At 41.3% G+C, this 16,914-nt stretch overlaps 1 protein-coding gene across 1 annotated transcript in view; it reads right to left on the bottom strand.

The window, feature by feature from the left end:
* The window catches only part of MRTFA (myocardin related transcription factor A), a 196,412-nt gene extending 179,753 nt beyond the window's left edge, over window positions 1–16,659 (bottom strand). The window contains exon 1 of the mRNA XM_064590573.1: window positions 16,404–16,659. The gene's annotated coding sequence lies outside the window, so the exon portion shown is untranslated. The remainder of the gene's footprint in view (window positions 1–16,403) is intronic.
* Between the last annotated feature and the right edge of the window lie 255 nt (window positions 16,660–16,914).

Below are 16,914 nucleotides of genomic sequence, written 5' to 3'. Positions count from 1 at the left end.
CCTGTTCATAGTATTTGGGTGGTTTCCAGTTTGGGGCCATTATGAATGAAACTGCTATGTACAGGGGCGCCTGGGTGGCTCAGTCGTTAGGCGTCTGCCTTCAGCTCAGGTCATGATCCCAGGGTCCTTGGATCGAGTCCCGGGTCAGGCTCCCTGCTCAGCAGGGAGTCTGCTTCTCCCTCTCCCATTCCCCCGCTTGTGTTCCCTCTCTATCTGTCAAATGAATAAATAAAATCTTAAAAAAAAAAAAACAGACTACTATGTACAGTCACATGATCTTTCTGGGAATATATGTTTTCATTTCTCTTGGGTAATAAACACCAAGGTGCAGGACTGCAAGGTTGCATGGTGAATATGTATTTAACTTTACAAAAAACTGACCAGTTGTTGTACTATTTCACACTCCCACCAACAACATACATGAATTCCAGTTGTTTCACATCCTCACCAATACTTGGAATTGTCCATATTTTTTAATTTTATCTATTCTAGTGGGTTTATCTGTTCTAGTGGGTTTATCTGTTCTAGTGGGTTTATCTATTCTAGTGGGTATGAAATGGCATGTCATATAGTTTTAATTTGTATTTCCCTGACGACTAATGATGTTGAGCATCTTTTCACATGCTTTTGGACATTCAAATATACTTTCTTCTATGAAATGTCTATTCAAATCTTTTGCTCATTTTTAATTGGATCATTTGTCATATTTTGAGTTTTAAATTTTTTTTACATATCCTAAATATAAATTCTTTGATAAATGTATCTACAGATATCTACATATATATGAAATTACATATATGTGTGTATGTGTGTATAAATATTTCCTCCCAGTCTGTGGCTTATCTTTTCATTTTCTTACAGTGTCTTCTAAAGAACAGAAGGTTTTACTTTTGATAGGTCTGACTTACCAATTTTTCCTTCCATAGTTAGTATTTTTATTTCCTAAAAAATCTTTGCCTACCCCAAGGTCACAAGCATTTTCTCATAATTTGTTCTATAAGTTTTATGGTTTTAGTTTGTATGTTTAGGTCTATGAGCCTTTTCAAATTAATTTGTGTGTATAGTGTGAGATAGGTACTGAGATTCATTTCTTTACATACAAATATCCAATTGTTCCAGCAATATTTGTTGAAAAGACTACCCTTTCCTCTACTGAATTATGTTTAACCTTTTGTTAAAAAATCAACTGACCATACGTGTGTCTATTTCAGCATTCCCTACTGTGTTCCAATGTTCCACATATCCATTTTTACACTAATACCACACTGTCTTGATTACTCTAGCTTTATAATGTCTTGAAATCAGGTAACTTAATTCCTCCAAGTTTGTTCTTCCACTTCTAAATTATTTTGGTTATTCCAGATCCTCTACATTTCCATTTGAATTTTAGATTCAGAGTGTCAATTTCTACAAAAAATTCTGCTGAGATTTTGATTGTGAACACACTGAATCTTTATAGATTGTTTTGGGAAGACCAGACAACTTTACATTACTGGGTCTTTCAAACCATGAATGTGATATATCTCCACATATTTAAGTCTTCTTTAATTTCTCTCAGCAATGTTTTGCGATTTTCAGTCTAAAGATCTTATAGTTAACTAAATTTGTTCCTAAAAAACCTTTTTTAAAGATTTATTTATCGATTTTAGAAAGAGAGAGAGAACAAGTGGGAGGGGCAGAGGGGAAAGAGAATCTCAAGCAGGCTCTGTGCTGAGCACGATGCAGGGCTCTGTGGTGTGCCCTGCTGAGCATGATGCAGGGCTCTGTGCTGACGATGCAGGGCCCAATCTCATGACCCGAGATCACAACGTGAGCCAAAACCAAGAGACATATGCTTAACCGACTACACCACCCAGGCACCCCAAGAAACTTAAATTTTAAATTGGTTGCTAATATTGTAAAATAGAGAAAATTTACAATTTTTAAAAATCCAGATTTCTGGCTTCCCAGAAGATCAGCAATCGTGGGCCTACACTCCCACATGTCACAATATCCTAGAATCAAAAAGTGGCAACCCTCTTTAGACAGGGCATGTCCTCTCCCATTTGCCACAGTCTTACCACTCCTCATTAAAAATCCCTGATCTACCCATTTCCATTCATTTAAGTTACCTGCTTGGAGCCTATATCCAGTGAAACACTTAGGGGAAGAGGTATGAGTATAATATAATTATATTTGCATTTTTAAACTCTGACTTCAGTGTGGAGAATTGATTAGTTAGGGTCAGAAAGAACGGAAGCAGTAAAACTAGGTAAGTATTTACTGATGTGGTCTTGGAGAGATCATGACTTGAACTAGCTACAGTGACTTCGGGAGAAATAGGAAGTTGACAAATAAGATTTGTCAGTATTTCTATAGTGATTACCAACCAGAATTGATGATGGAATGGATGTGAGCAGAGAGAGGCAGATGTCAAAGATGACCTGTCAGATTTCTGGCTTGTGTAACCAGGTGGACAGAAGTGCCATTTACAGAAATGGGGAACACTGGAGCAGGAACAACTTCGGCAGTCGGAAAAGAAGGCTAAGAACTCAACTGAGAATATAAACCTGAGATGTCCACGAGACCTCCAGGTGGAGGTGGCAAAATTACTTCTGTTCAAAAAATTATGGGAATACACATTTGGGAATCATTACCAGACGAGTAGTTTTTAAAGCTAGGGACTAAATGAGATCTCCTAGAGATAGATAATTAGAGGGTTTGAAGCTAAGTCATGAGAAAGTCCCATACTCAGAGGCCAACATAAAGAAGAGCTAGCAAAAGAGACAGAAAGTATAGCAGGAAGGTAGAAGGAATGAACAAAGTATTAGATGAAAAACTAGAATAATGTCATACCAAGAATATAAAATGGCTTTTAAAAAGATGATCAACTATGTTAAATAGCACATGAGAGGTAAAATAAGAATGAAAGTGGCTGTCCCTTCATCCATTAATCTGTTCAAAAATATTTATTAAGCACCTACAATATGCTAAGTATTGTTGGTGTTGAGGATACAGCAATAAACAAAATCCTTGCCCCTGTAGAGACTATGATCTAGTGGGAGGAGACAAACAAAAACCAAATACATGTTGGGGCACCTGGGTGGCTCAGTTGGTTGGGCATCTGCCTTCAGCTCAGGTCATGATCTCAGGGTCCTAGGATCAAGCTCCACAGCAGGCTCTGTGCTCAGCAGTGAGTCTGCTTGTCCCTCTCCCTTTTACTCTGCCCTTCCCTCCCACTCGTGATTTCTCTCTCCCAAAATCTTAGGAGAAAAAAAAAATACACGTCAAGTCCTGTGGAGAAAGTGACGTAGGATAAGGGAAATAAGGACTGCCTCAGATTAAGGAGTAAGGTGGCTTTTTTATATGTGGTGGTCTCTCTAATAAGGAGACATCTGAGCAAAGATCTGAAAAAAGTGAGGAAGTAAACCATGCGGAGATTTAGGGAAAGAGTACTTCAGGCAGAGAAAAGAGCAAGCACAAAGACCTGGTATGACCCAGGAACAGCACGGAATCCAGTGGGATTGTAGCAGAGTAAGCAAGGGGGAGAGTGGCAGATCATGAAACTGACTCTAGAAAACAGATCCTAAGATCTATAATCTATGTGGAGAGCAGATCACAAAAAATCAGAACAGAAACAGGGAATTCAGTTCAGAGGAAGCTACTGCAGTAATCCAAGCAAGAAATAATAATGATTATGTGATGGTCAGTTATATGGGTCACTTGATTACACTATCGTCCCCAGTTATTCAAACACTAAGTGTTGCTGTAAAGATATTTTGTGGATGTGATTAATATTCATAATCAGTTGACTTTAAGTAAAGGACAGTGTCCTAGATAATCTAGGTGGGCCTGATTCAATGAGTTAAAAAGACTTTGGAGCAGAACTGACGTTTCCCGGAAGAAATTCTACCTGTGGGGACGCCTGGGTGGCTCAGGTCATGATCCTGGAGTCCCGGGATCGAGTCCCGCATCGGGCTCCCTGCTCAGCAGGGAGTCTGCTTCTCCCTCTGACCCTCCCATCTCTCATGTGCACTCTCTCTCACTCATTCTCTCTCTCAAATAAATAAAATCTTAAAAAAAAAAAAAAAAATTCTACCTGTGGATAGCAACTTCAGCTCAAGACAGCCTAGCCTATGGATATCATATCTGCTTAGCCAGCCCCTACATCATGTAAGGAATAAATCCTTACAATAATCTCTTAATGTGTATCTTCTACTGCTTCTGCTTCTCCAGATGAACACTGATACAGATTTTGGTATCTGGAAGTGTTCTGTTTAACAATTCAAAAATGTGGAAGTGTCGGGGCGCCTGGGTGGCTCAGTCGTTAGGCGTCTGCCTTTGGCTCAGGTCATGATCCCAGGGTCCTGGGATCGGGCCAAGCATTGGGCTCCCTGCTCCGCGGAGAGCCTGCTTCTCCCTCTCCTACTCCCCCAGCTTGCGTTCCCTCTTTCGCTGTGTCTCTCTCTGTCAAATAAATAAATAAAACATCTTTAAAAAACAAAAAAATGTGGAAGTGTCTTTGAAACTGGGTAATGGGTAGAGGTTGAAGAATTTTGAGAAGCATAATAGAAAAGCCTAGGTTGGGGCGCCTGGGTGGCTCAGTCGTTAAGCATCTGCCTTCGGCTCAGGTCATGATCCCAGGGTGCTGGGATCGAGCCCCGCGTCGGGCTCCCTGCTCAGCGGGAAGCCTGCTTTCCCCCTCTCCCACTCCCCCGCTTGTGTTCCTGCTCTCGCTAACTCTCTCTGTCAAATAAGTAAAAATAAAATCTTAAAAAAAAAAAAAAAAAAGAAAAGCCTAGGTTGCCTTCAACAGACTGTTGGTAGAAATATGGACATTAAAGGCACTCCTGGTGAGAGCTCAGAAGGAAGTAAGAAGCAAAAAAAAAAAAAAAAAAAGGAAGTAAGAAGCACAGTAGGGAAAGCCTATATTGTTTTAGAGAATACATATGTCATCATAAACAGAATGCTGGTGAAAATGTGAACATTAAAGATGCTTCTGGTAAGGACTCAAAGAAATGAGGAACATTACTGGAAACTGGGACAATCCTTTTTATATAGTGGCAATAAAACTTGGCTGAATTGTGTCCTATGGTTGTGTGAAAAGCAGAATTTATAAGTGATGAACTTGAATATTTAGCTTAGGCAATTTCCAAGCAACATGTTGAAGGTGCAGCCTAGTTTCTTCTTGCTGTGTACAGTAAAATGCAAGAGGAAAGATAAATTGATTGGTGAAATGTTAAACAAAAGAAACCAGGACCTGATGATTTAGGAAATCCTCAGCTTATCCAGACCACATAAAACACTAAAGAAATGCATTATTAAAAAAGCACTGCTGTGGAAAGAAAGCCAAGGATGTGGCTGGACAACCTTTTCCTAGCGCTGAAGATACTACACATATAACTAGGGGATCTCCTCGACCAACCATCTAAAGAGAAGCTAGGAATAAAATGAGATATCCAGGAAATATCTATGGAGGACCGTCTTGTCTAATGATAAGAATCCCCAACACATACAAAGGAGACCCACAAGGCTTCTGAAAATGTTATGTCAGCAGAAACACTGCCAACTTGGCCTAACAGAGAAAGAAAGAGAATGAAATAAAAGGCTACTGAACTACCAAAATTCTACAGGCAAGAAATAGGCTAATAAAACTACTCAGTTGCAAACACATACTATCCTTCGAGAAAAGTTAGGATAGACACCAAATGCAAAGGCAACAAAAGTAAAAATAAATGAGTGAAACTACATCAAACTAAAAAGCTTCTGCACAACAAAGGAACCTATCAAGAAAATGAAAAGGCAACCTACTGACTGGGGGAAAATATTTGCAAATCATGTATCTGATATGGAGCTAATATCCAAAATACATTTTTTAAAAACTCCACAACTCAAGAGCAAAAAAACAATCTGATTAAAAAATGGGCAGAGGATCTCAACAGACCTTTTTCCACAGAAGACATACAGATGGGCAATAGGTATATGAAAAGATGCTCATCATCACTCATCATCAGGGAAATGCAAATCAAAACCACAATGAGACACCTCACATCTGTCAGAATGGCTATTATCAAAAAGACAAAAAATAACAAGTGTTGGTGAGGATATGGAGAAAAAGGAACATTTTTGCACTATTGGTGGGAATGTAAATTTACACAACCAGGATGGAAAACAGTATGGAGGAGGTTCCTCAAAAAATTAAAAATAGCACTACCATACAATCTACCATTTCTAGGTACTCATCCAAAGAAAATTTGAAAAGATGAATGCACCCCCATGTTCACTGCAGCATCATATACAACAGCTAGAGATGAAAACAACCTAAGTATCCACTAAGGGATGAACGGATAAAGAAAATGTGGTATATATAATTATTCAGCCATAAAAAAGTGAAGGGCGGCAAAAGGTACAAATTTCCAGTTATAAAAATAAATAAGACATGGGGATGTAATGTACAGCATAGCAACTATAGTTAATAATATTGTATTGCATATCAGAAAGTTGCTAAGAGAGCAAATCTTAAAAGAAAAAAATTATACTTATGTATGGTGACAGACTTATTGTGATCCTTTTGCAATAAACAAATATCAAATCATTACAAAGTACACCTGAAACTAATAATGTTATATTTCAATTATAATTCAATTTAAGAAAGAAAGAAAGGAAGGAAGGAAAAGAGAAGAAAATTAGAGCTGAGCCTTGAGCCCAGAAGCCACAGCCATGGGCTCAGAGCATGGAGTCTAAAGCCACACCAGATTACTCCCAGGCTTTGAAATGTAATGAGATTTTCCCTGCTGGATCTTGAAACTGCTTGGGACCAGTGACACACTTATTCCTTGCATTTTTTCCTTTTTGGAACAGGAGTCTTTACCTGTCCCACCACTGTATTCTGGGAACATATAACTTGTTTTCTAGTTTCACAGGTCCACAGATGGAAAGGATTATTCCCCAAGATGGATCATACCCAGAGTCTCACATATACCTAATCTGGAGAATTTATATGAGATTTTGCACTTTTGAGCTGATGACATGTAGATGAGATCCTGAGCTTGAGTTGATGTTGCAATGGGTTAGGATTTTGGGGAATGTTGGAATGGGATGAATGTACTTGGCATATGGGACAAATGTGAATCTTTGGGGGCCAAAGGTTAGACCGTAGTAAGACTGAAAAATGGCACCCTAGACATACCCACATTTTCCACATCCTAGACGCTGGAATTCGTGAATGTTACCTTAAATAGCCAAAAAAACAAAAAACCAAGGGGGGGGGAATCTTTGCAGAAGTGATTAAGTATCTTGATATGGGGAGATTATCCTGAATTATCTGGGTGAGCCCTAAATGCAATCACTTATCTTTATAAAAGGGAGACAGATTTGACAAACACAGAGGTGAAAGAGATGTACACAGAGATCTGAAGATGCTGCCCTTGCACATTGAGGTGACACTGCCACAAACCAAGGAATGCTGGCAGCCACCAGAAACTGGAAGAGGTGAGGATGGCTCCCCTAAAGCCTCCAGAAGGAATGCAGCTCTGTGCTGACACCCTAATTTTGGCCCAGTGAAACTGATTTCAGACAACGGGCCTTCAGAACTCTAAGAGAATAAATTTAGGCTGTTTTAAGCCACTAAGTCTGTGGTGATTTATTATAGTAGCCAGCCATGGGAAACTAATCTGATGGCTTGGACAAGGATGATTACAATGGAGGTGGTGAGAAGTGATCAGATACAGATATATTTAGCAGACAGAACTAGCAGGATTCACTGATGGATTGGATATGAAATGGGAAAGGAAGAGAAGATGATGCCAAGGTTCTTGCCTGAATAACTATAAGACTAACCATTTTACTAAGCTAGGGACAACCCACTAGCTCACCAACACACAAGTCAGTGGTGGCCTCACTGAAAACTGTTTTGGTAGAATTTGGGGCTGGACATCAGATTACAGACAGAAAATCCAGAGTACTAGGATTTTATAGTATTATAATTTACTTTGAATATTATTATGCTTTCTGGTTGTTATTCATCTGTTCATTACCTTTCCCTTTACCTAGCTCCAGTCGTTAATGGACCAAATATCAAGTAAAAAGTTGATTAATTCTCAAGTGGGCCAAAGGAACTAAGTTCAGGACACTGTCCTTTAAGGCAACGGAGGACAGGTGAACAGGAAGGGGTGGGTGACTTTCATTCATTCAACCAGGATTTTTTTTTTTTTTAAGATTTTGTTTATTTTTATTTATTTGACAGAGAGAGAAAAACAGCAGGAGAGGGGATAGGGTCAGAGGGAGAAGCAGGCTCCCCGCTGAGCCGGGAGCCAGATGTGGGACTCGATCCCGGGACTCCGGGATCATGACCTGAGCCGAAGGCAGTCGCTTAACCAACTGAGCCACCCAGGCGCCCACAACCAGGATTTATTGAGCATCTATTATATCCCATGACAAGCATGATGTTAAATGCTGACAAAATAGCAATGAAGAGACAGACATGGTCCCTGGCCTCATGAAGTTTATAAGAAAAACATAAATAATTATATAATTATTTAGCTGTAATTGTAGCTACTGCTACAAAAAAAAATTCTGGGTGTTATGAAAATTAACATGAACAGAATGCCTATTATGTGCTAAATGCTTTATATGTAGCTTATTTACCTCTCACAACTAAACTATGAGGAAATAGAGGTTTGACAAGATTAATTCCCTTGCTCAAGATCACAAGCCAGTGAGCCGTAGAGCCAGATTGAAAACAGGTGCATTCAACTCCAAACTCATCACTACTATCTCCGAACAGTAGGAAAATCTACTGTGTCTTTTCAAAAGAAAACAAAGAAGTGGCCAGAAGAGGTAGAGAGTCATACAGGTAAAGTTTTGAAGATCCTTGCTCTAGAAAGAGCTTTCTAAGCTCTCACTTGATGAAGGTGAATTTTGGAGGGTGTTCAAAAATCGCTTAACACTCTCCAAATAGAACAAAAGGTTACACTATAATTAACTCAGTTTTATTTAGGCACCCAACAGGTTATTAAACATGTTGAAAATAAAATGTCATGAATACCTTGTCCAAATTGTACAGGTCATGCCCAGTTTTCATACAAATTGTTTCTGCCAGGCTCACCTTCAGAATCAGCTTCAGGTAAAAGTGAAAGGGGTTAAAAAAAAAAAAGGTCAATCATGCTACAGAGTGATTTAAGAAAATGACTAAATAATTATTTTACTCAATGTATACAAAGATTCATGACAGATATTACACAAATGAGCCACACCACCTAAGATGTTCTACTGCATAAAGGAAAACTTCAAGTTATTTAATTTCAAGTCAAATCACTAATCTATGATCTTCATTGTATTCTTGGTTTCCTATTCCCACCATTCCAGGTCTCCGCCATCCTCCCTTGCAAAAAAAAAAAAAATCTGAACAGAAAGGAAATGTCAACCATAATGTGAAATGATCTACTGAATCTACAAAACAGAGAATTTAAAATACCACCACATCTTTGCCTTCCATGCCACCTTAGGGCATTAACCTGGAATATTAGATTTAAAGAGTGAAAAGCTCCTGAATGGAAGCGTGCAAGTGATTTTCCATAAAAAGTGATTATCCCAAGTAACAGACATAAGAAAGAAAATGGTCCTTACCTTTCATTTCTAAATTGTTTTGAAAGGCAAGACAATACAAGGCAAATTTAAAAAGACTACTTTAAATACATCCCATCATATAGAGGCACCTGGCTGGCTCGGTCAGTAGAACATATGACTCTTGATCTCTGGGTCATGATTTCAAACCCCATTTTGGGTGTGTATAGAGCTTACTTAATGAAATAAATAAAAATAATCTTACCAAAAAAAAAGTACATCCATCATATAACAAAATATAAAGTCAACAATAAAGCCAGTTTCACCATGAAATCGTGTAACACCACTCTCATACCAAAATGCAATATGGTGTGTCCTAAAATATGAGGAGAGGACAACTTTCCAAGTTCCTGTAAATTTTGTGGTAGTGAAAATATGTACAAATTAACCACGATTAGGAGACTTTGGCATCACTTATGCCATTTACAGTTACAAAGATAACTGAAACACTGACAAAATATGTTTAAAATTTGGACACTATAGTATGTCCTTATTTAGTATTTATTGAGCAATTTAGGATGTGAAATCACTACTACAGCTTTCAGGAATGGCAATAAGATACATATAAGGAATACTGCAAAGAATATTTTGAAAGCTACAACACCTTGATTACTACCATAAAGAATTCTCAACATACTAACATTTTCACAAACTGTGTAAAAGTGAACAGGAACATTTACCGAAGGCAAAGTTAGGCACTTCATACACATTATCATAGAGAGTCAGTATCTTTTTTTTTAAATTAACATATAATGTATTATTTGTTTCAGGGGTACAGGTCTGTGATTCATCAGTCTTACACAATTCACAGCGCTCACCATAGCACATGCCCTCCCCAATGTCCATTACCCAGCCACCCCACCCCTCTAACCCCCCTCCACTCCAGCAACCCTCAGTTTGTTTCCTGAGATTAAGAGTCTCTTATGGTTGGGAGTCAGTATCTTTTAATTCAAAAACAGACCTGAGGGGACACCTGGCTGGCTCAGTTGGTGGAGCATGTGACTCTTGATCTCAGGGTTGAGAGTTCAAGCCCCACATGGGGCGTGGAGCCTACTTAAAAAAAAAAGAGAGAGAGAGAGAACTTGGTTCAAACCCTGATTGCAATCTTTCTAAATTAGTGAATCTCTCCAAGCTTCTTTCCTCATCTACAAAATGGAACTAATACTTACTTCACAGAGCTGGTGTGAAAATTAATGAGGTAGCATAACAATGAGTTGACTGTGACTCCATGATCCTTATAACAACCTCATGTTGTAAGAATCATTAACCCCATTTTATAGAAGAAAAAACTAGTCACAAGAAGGTTAAGTGGTGAGCCTATGGTTACACAGCTGATAATTGTCAGTACCTAGCTCTGCTCATGCCCTTAAACTTGACATGTTACTTCACTAGTTATTTTACTCTCTCATACTACGAAGTTTATAATTTTTTTCAAGTTACACCCATTATATGTTAAATTTTGATACCAGACAAAAGTTTTTCAAGAAATAAAAATCACTGGGCGCGTGGGTGGCTCAGTCGTTAAGCGTCTGCCTTCAGCACAGGTCATGATCCCAGGGTCCTGGGATCGAGTCCCACATCGGGCTTCCTGCTTGGCAGGAAGCCTGCTTATCGCTCTCCCACTCCCCCTGCTTGTGTTCCTGCTCTCGCTATCTCTCTCTCTGTCAAATAAATAAATAAAATCTTTAAAAAAAGAAAAGAAAAGAAATAAAAATCACCCATAATTCCCACTTATAATTTTAGAGGTCAAAGACCTGTAAGTAGCCCACCTATCTTCAAATTCAGTAACAGAGTATACATTCCAAATTTCAAATTGAGCTATGCAAATTGTTACCAGGACTCATAAACAGGGAATGATTTCTAAAAGCATTTGAATAAAAGTGACTAGGGAAGCAAACAAATCAGATATACCACAAAAGTAAAAATATGGTATCTGAAGAAAAGACATTTTCACAATGCTCAATCTTCCAAAGATTCTGCAGATCTTCATCACCACTATGTGAGCCAGCCTCAAACAAAGGGTGAAGAACTGGCCCAGGCTCAGCCACTAGACTGTTGTGGAACCTCAAACCACTGAATTTCTCAGTGCCTCTGTTCAACTAAACAGTGAAGAGTTGGACTGGAGTCCCTGAACCGCAGGACTGAAGGCAACTTAGGCAATTTGCTCCACCCAATGCACCCTGGCAAAGCACCCAATTCCTGCTCTAACACCTGCAGAGACATGGAGTTCAAAGATCTTCCCTCTTCACAGAAGTGACAGACTTAGTGTTAAGAATCAATCTCTGAGGATTCTTTTGTGACTCAGTCACAAAAGTGCTCACTCTGGTATTTTTACTATGGGTCCTGGTTCCACCACTAAGCTCTTCTGAAGATGCACCTTTAACTGCTTTTGGTTAAACCCATTCTGCAGATAGAGGGCCCAGTAATTTAGAGAGACGACAAGAGAACACAAGATACCCTTCACAGGCAACTGTGCCCCCTGAGGTATTGTCATAACTGGGGAGTTCAGCTAAATAAAATCACTGGTTCACTCTATTGATGAAATAAAAACTATCTAAACGTAAGTAGTCAAACTGGAAAAACTGATGCTGAAGGAGCAAATGACTACATTTAAATGATTACATTTAAATGATTGACATTTAAAAGCCTCTGAATACTCACATCATTCACATTCATTCATCTCTGACTGGAACCTCATTCATCCATGGTCAGTTCTATGATATTGCCCAAAATGAAGAATGATAATGATAATGCATGTGAACCTGTTCCAAGGACTTGGCATATTTTTAACTTATTTAATCTTTATAGCAGCAATATAAAGTAGCCACCATTATTATCCCCATTTTATAGTGAGTTACCAAGATGTGGTTAAGAGTGTCACAGTCACATCCAAGGTCACACAGCTAGCATGTGGTAGAAGTAGGATTCCAACCCAGGAAGTCTGGCTCTAGTATTTACGCTTTTAACTGCCTTTCTATCACTCTGACAAGTTACTGTTCTCCTTAATATCAGAAAAATTACTCCACCCTCACCTTACACACAGAGATTAAGTGTTTGTCCTTAGTACCAATGCTGGCCTAGGCTACTTACAACATTTCATACAGCCCCAATTCACTTCCACATATTAGCCTACCATTTTGAGGGCACAGAGTAAGCACCCAATAAATACCTGTGAATATCTGTTAAAAGAATTAAATCTTTCCCAATTCCCTCATTTTCCCAAAGGTAACCTTTCCCTCCTCTGAATCCTTCCCTCCCTTCCCCCAGCACTTTGTACCTTCTTCTAACACTTTTTCTGTTCTATGCTACCCACTGTGGTAGCCAGCCTCCAAGATGGCCCCTAAAGATTCTCACCTCCTAGTATTCACACCCCTATGTAATCCCTTCCCACAATACGTGACCAATAGAATACTGGAGAAATGATGGTATGTGACTTCTGAAGCTAGGTCGTAAAAGACAATGCAACTTGGTCTCTTGGATTACTTGCTCTGGGGGAAGCCAGCTGCCATGCCATGAGGGCATTCAAGTACTTCTATGGAGAGGCCCACATGGAGAATGGAGACCTCCCACCAACAGCCTACACCAACTTGTCAACAATCTGAGTAGCCACCTTAGAAGAGGATCCACCAGCCTGTCTTCAGAGACTGCAACTCCAGATGACATATTTCTGCAATCTCTTGAGAGACCCTGAGACTGAACCACTGCTCAAGCTGCTCCCAAATTTCTGACTCACAGAAACTGTGAGGGATAATAAATGTTTACTGTTATCTTAAACACTAACTTTTGGGGTAACACGTTATGCAATACTAGCTAACACCTAGTCTCTAAAACTGTAAGTTCCTTAAGAGCAGAGACTGTTTCCTTGATTCTCAAAACTCATTAAGGCCTTTAATAAACTGTGCCTATATTTGAATGGTGTCAGTGGGCCCTTCCCTTTGTTCAATGTTCCTTTTCTTCCAAAGTATAACCATTTATAAACTACCTATATGGTAAATGCCTGTGCCACTTCATCCGTGATCTGTCAATGTCCTCCCGCTTTTCTTTCAAAGACCTTCTGAAATAAACCTCCTGATCAAAGTTTTTTTTTCAGATGAAAATGCTCCTATGTCAATTCTAACTATCAACCCTAGCATTTACATAAACACACCATTCACTGTATATATTCACATTCATCTTTTATTCAACAAATATTTACTGAGCATCTACTATGTCCCAAACTGCTTTTTTTTTTTTAAAGATTTATTTGTCAGAGAGAGTGCACAAGCAGGGGAAGCAGCAGGCAGAGGGAGAAGCAGGCTCCCCACTGAGTAAGGAGCCCGATGTGGGACTTGATCCCAGAACCCTGGGATCATGACCTGAGCCGAAGGCAGCCGCCCAACCAACTGAGCCACCCAGGCGTCCCTCATTTATATTTATTTCTACAGTGTTAGAAGGAAAAGAGCATACATACTTTTAAGTCAGAAATTCAAGTCCTGGCTCTGTCACTAACTGTATAACCTGAGACAAATTATTTAACTATGCTGAGCCTCAGTTCTCCTGTCCTAAAGTGGAGGTAAAATCTACCTCAGAGGACTAATTAAGTAGTAACATTAAAAGCCCAGCTTAATGCCTATTACATAGTGGGCATCAAGAAATGTCGGTTTCCTTCCCCCTTCCTAGGGCTTTTATCTGCGGTCAGAAGATCTATCAGCAAGCTCAGTTACTTCTGTTTGGAATGATCTTCCTCCTTCATCTAATGAGTTAAGATTCAACTCAAAGGCCACCTTCTCTCTGAAGTGCAAAGGAAAAGCTCCCTTGACCCTCCCATACAGTTCTGGAGTTTATTTCAATGTGTTAAAATTATCTGTCACTTTCTGCCTCACACTAGACTTGACCTCCTATGAGCAGGGACCATATCGCACTTACCAGATAACCTTGGCTTTTAGAAAAAACACCTGGCAAGGCACCTGGATGGCTCAGTCAGTTAAGCATCTGCCATGGGCTCAGGTCATGATCTCAGGGTCCTGGGATCGAGCCCCGAGTTGGGCTGCTCAGCGGAGAGTCTGCTTCTCCCTCTACCTCTCCTTCTGTGCTCTCTCACTCTCAAATAAAATCTTTAGAAAAACAAAAACAAACCACTTGGCACGTTTTGGCAAGGAACAAGTTTATTGAATGAATGAATGAATGAATGAACAAAGTCATTACTTAAGTAGTACCCAAAGCTAGTACTGAATGACCTAAATCTTATGGTTTTGCTCTTTATGGGCTGAGATGCTGTTTCATACTTCTTTTGAATCCCTTCCTCATAGCACTCAGTAGAGGACTAAGGATGTGGAAAGTCTGCAATAAATACTTTTGGATTATGGGATACATCTTACTCTTCCATCTCACGATTTTACTCTAAATAAAAACTTAACCAAAGAAATGTGACTTGTGAAAGCCTTTCTAAACAGGGTTCTCTTCTTAACAGTTACTGGCAAAGAACTGAAGCCAATGCTAGAACGGACTACAGTCAGTTTTTCTTTGCATGTGTTTTTGAAAAAAGCAGTAATTAAATCATTTCACTAAGAAGCTATCATAAAGCCCTTTGATTCACTATGAAAATGCAAATGACATTAGGCAAAACTTAATTTAATAATTTTCAGCCAAGGGTTCCCCACCCTACTGTCCCGGGGCTGTGTGCCAGCTGGCTGTACCACCTCACTCCTGGGAAGTGGCTGCTTTTCAACAGTAAAACTGCTTAAGTGAAATCTGTGGCATTTTGGGGGGTCCTCTAACATAAAACACGTGAATTTCACTTTTTACTGAAAATAATGAGTATGTTACAGGCTTTTGGCTTCAAGTAGAAAAGATCTTGAAAAAAATCTCAAAAGCTGGCAACCTGGGGGCATTTCAGACTTCTTATGGACTTCAAAGTACGTAAAGACACATGAAGCTAGGTATAATTTCATTATTACATTTAAGTGACATCTTTCACATCCCCCTATACGCATACCTCATGCCAAGTACAGCTGGTAAGTAGTCAAGTGTCCACCAAACTGCCTTTCATTTATGCTATCCACATACTAGTGAGAAAACTGAGATCCTGACAAAGCCAAGTTGGGCTGGTGCTTAAACACAAACTGATCTACCCGTCGTTCTCAGCTCACAATGACCCCGTGTAGTAGGTATTACGCCCATTTTCCTGAGAAGGAAACTGAAGCCCAAGATGACACAGCTAGCGAACGGCAGGTTGGAGAGTTTGACCTGAAAGCTCCAGCCCTAGCTACTACAGAGTGTCAGTGCTTTCCTGCGGTGCCGGCCAGGGTGGGAGGTGTAATCAAAGTATCCTGACAGACACTTTCTTGGAGGATCAAGTTCTTGGCTGTCAAGTTTCCAACCTGCCAGAGCCCTTACACCTGGCGGCATTCGGGATGCAAACAGTGGCATCAGCAAGTCCAGGTGAGGCTCCCTTGCCTGGGAATCCTAGGACTGCACATGGATCCTGAGGGTCTGCACAAGGTAAATCTGTGCCGGGGAAAGCGCCCATACCGGGTACCCGCAATCAAAACACACCCGGGCGCAACGGGTGCGGGACGCCCCCTCCCCGCATCCCCCCACCGGCGCTGCCAGGCCAGGCGGCTCACAGGTGTACGGCCGCGCCCCGGGCCGCCCGCCCCGGCTGGGCGACCCCGGCCGGGAGGGAAGGGACGGGCGAGGCGAGGCGAGCGGCGGCGGCCCGCAGCCCGACCCTGAGGGCGCGCCGCGGGGTCGCGAGGAGAAAGGATGCTCGGGGCGGGGCCGCGGTGGGGGAGGGGTCCTCTGTCCGGACTCTCACTCACCGCCTCGCGCTCCTCCCAGCCCGGGCTCCGCGGCGGTCCCCCTCCGGCTCTCACCGCGCGCCTCCCCTTCCGAGGCTCAACGTCTGGCCAGGGCGCACGGAGCTGGGGAGAAGTCTGCGCAAGCGGAGGGCGTGTGGCGAGCGGAGCCGAGGGGGTGGGGAGGATGGAACGGTCGCTCTTGCCGCCGCCTCAGACACCACAGACACGGCCGCCGCCGGCTCCTCTCAGCCACGGAAGCTGCGGCCCCTCCCACCACACCCGCCTCCCACCTCCCACACTGCCCCCTGGAAGAGTGACGGCGGCACTGACCAATCAGAGGCCTTGTGGAGGCTGGGCCCGGAGGACTGAAGGGGGGCGGGAAGGGAGGGGTGCGAAGGAGGCGAGGACGGCGGCGGGACTTCCTGTGACTGACGGCCGGGCGCGGCCAACGAGCAACGAGAAGATGACCTCATCGTCAAAGGAAGTCTGGAACTGGCGGAGCTGCGGCTAGGAGGTGGGAGGAGGTCGGCGA

Source organism: Mirounga angustirostris, unplaced genomic scaffold, assembly GCF_029215605.1.
Source record: "Mirounga angustirostris isolate CCGP_5_RB_7025 unplaced genomic scaffold, mMirAng1.0.hap1 SCAF_5, whole genome shotgun sequence".
Lineage (NCBI taxonomy): Eukaryota > Metazoa > Chordata > Mammalia > Carnivora > Phocidae > Mirounga > Mirounga angustirostris.
Note: the sequence above shows the minus strand (reverse complement) of the source record. Positions and strands in the feature narration are given on the sequence as shown.